Raw genomic sequence first — 3,049 nt, 5'->3', positions numbered from 1 at the left:
AAAAATGGGACAAAGTGCAGGTTTTTCAACATTAAATATCGTTTGCCCGTGCGTCCTCTTTATAGTTTCGCTGTCTTTTTATCTGGGGGGAAAATTCCTTATAAGCGAGGTTGAGATCGACTGAAACTTAGCTTAAATTGTATTGCTTGTTCTAATTATAAATCCCGCTTCATATATGTCTTTCTTCACATGCCCATCCTCTTCGGGCTTTTTGCGAACTCACAAAATAACCAGATTTTATCTCCACTAGACAACAGCTATACACATTGGGTGGACGTACCGAAAACCACCCTAATGTATAGCATGCAATCCAATCCTTAACTCTAGGTACCAGCAATCTAGAGTACTAAAATATAATTTACAAGCATTCAGTGGGATTCTCCAGGACTGGAAATGTTCCAGGACTAGGCTGTTATCTTTAATTACAATAGAATCAGAGTGCTAATGACAAACTCCTCCTAGTAAAGAATAACACCTTCTGCTGGGAAGTTGGCTCGGGAAAGTTGAGCTACGGCTCTACATGTTTTCCAGTTGCACTCATATCCCCAATTAAGCCCACAGGCTTAGTGTCCGTTACCCTGTCAGTTGGACTGGGGAAATCTACCTCTGTCACAAATACAAAAAAAATACAAACAGCTAGGCTCACTAAGTACACGCATGCCTAGGCCTTCTGTCAATAAGCTCAAGAGCTCTGACAGTACAGTTCGAACATTGCTAACATCCCCGTTTGAGCACGCGGGCTCAGTACTATGCATTTAGGCTGCCAGTTAGGCTGGGAAGTTCATACTCAGGGATCACGTGGCACTTACGGCGTGGCAGGTGCTCTGTACATCTTTTACCGAAACTTTAAATTAAATTCATGTCATAAGCTAGAAAAATAAACGACGAAAAATAATAAGGACCTAAAAGAGAAGACTTAAGAGTAAGCAACCTATAAAGCTGAAATAAGACAAATAATAAAAACATTTAAACAACATTGCATCAATGACATGCAATGCAAAATACAGCGAAAAATCGAAAAAAGCGGAGCTGCCTCTAACAACGAACAAAATGCGGTCAGAAGGGGTCCAGAAAAAAACCTGCCCAAAAAACGCCACAGGAAAAAAAAAAGAAGAAGCAGGAATTCTGGGTAGGGACCAAGGCTCAAGCTTGACGGTTGCTAGCTCTTCCTACGGGACTTCAACAAGAAGTTACAAGATGACTGATATTGAATGAAAAATAAACATAATGCTAAATCAAGAAGTAAGAGAACGGATTACTGATACCGCGCAAGAATATCCCGAAGTGAAAACAACGTAGCCACATGTTGTTGGCTCTTTGCAATTTCAACGAGTATTTCGAGCTGATGCCGCTTACCCTGGATTTTTCCATATGCATGGCAATACAGGTATTTATGGCTTTTAGACCCTATCGCAGCACCTAGGTGGCGTTTTCCTGCAGTTGCGAGGAGCTCCGTTAGGTCAGTTTGTAAAGCATAAGTTGTGATATTACCTTGGTTCCAAACACCGTCTGCTCTTTTATCTGCCAGCTCCTGAGATCTCACAATCCGCAATCTTTTAGCTCCATTCACACGATGACCGTATTTCTTTCCTTCCTGGCTAAGGCACGTATACCAGCTATATAACGATTCGATTTTTCCCCTACCAGCAGAGTCTTCAGTAAACCCTAACTGTTGTTTTTTGATGAGTAAAGAAAACTGGAGTAAGAAACCTCTCGGAGGTTGCCAAGGTAATACAAACCCTGCTCGCCAAGGTAATACAAACTCGCAGCCGACGAATCACTAAATGGCTTGATAGCCCAGTGGTAGAACAGTGCGAAAACTGATCGTATGGTCATACAGACCTATTTGCCTTAAGCTACATGTGTGTTAGCTGTCGTGTAGTGGAGATAAAATCTGGTTATTATGTGGCAGTTTGAAAACCTCTCTTCAGGCATCTTTGCATCTTAAGAAAACTAAACGTGATGTTTTCTATTAATTTATCTCTCCCGAAAAAAGGAAGAAAATTAGACACTAGTTGAAGGTTTTCGTCAAAGATGGTAACTACATCAGAAGCCAGGATTGCTGCAAGTTGTGTACACTGGTGGTCGGGAAAAAAGGAATTTTGAGAGCGTGTTTGCTTGGAGAATTGCTGAGACTCTTGCACGTTCGTGTTGTGCATAAACTTGGGGCAAGTTTGAACACGTAAGCCGAGCTCCATAACACGTGCAAATTTCGGTGAAGAAAAATTTATTAAGCGCGCGCGTGTATATGGAGCATAAAATAGTACTGTGTGTGCATATCATTTTGGTTGTATGTGAATACCCCGGCTGGAGTGAGAGTTCCTTCCTGCTCTGGAGTTGAAGAGGGAATGAGAGATGACAGCGGAGCAAAAACATGACTAAAGATAAGAAACACACCAGATGACCTCATTGAAAACCAATCAGAAACACAACCAACCAACCAACAGCGATTGACAGGGAAAAAAACGTCGAGAATATCCCGGCTTGGGTTAGGTACTGTGTTTCTGCCGGTTTTTGTAATATTTATGTTCATGTGAGGTTGTCACAATTCACTGCCAATTGTACAGCTATTTTTTCCAGCGATATGCAGCAGGAATAAATAATTTGTTTACGTGGTTTTATTTGCCTAACGTTTGCTTGGTTTAATATTGTCAATCAAGCAGCGAAGAGAAAGCAAACACTTCAAACGTTTGATGGGATGAACAGAAAACCTTTATCAAAAAAATTATGGTTCGGCTGAACGCTCCGTATGAATGAAGCACGTGAATTGTACAGGTAAAACCGCGAGAAAACCTCGGTAAATCTGCCATCGCTAAAAAAAGTTATTTTTCTCAAAAAATATTTAAAGTTAGGGGGAAAAAAATACATCATTTTAAAGCTAAGAAAATAAGCGTTCCAACAGCATATAACTTATTTACAGACAACTGAAACCTTTTACAAAACACAAAAAATAGTTTTCCAGGCAAAAATTGGACATTTTAGCGTTGATTACGAATTTTTGGCTGGAAAATAAAATTTTCTTCAATTTATCTATATGACCGAAAACTGA

This window comes from Montipora foliosa, chromosome 1 (assembly GCF_036669935.1).
Source record: "Montipora foliosa isolate CH-2021 chromosome 1, ASM3666993v2, whole genome shotgun sequence".
NCBI classification, from domain to species: domain Eukaryota; kingdom Metazoa; phylum Cnidaria; class Anthozoa; order Scleractinia; family Acroporidae; genus Montipora; species Montipora foliosa.
Note: the sequence above shows the minus strand (reverse complement) of the source record.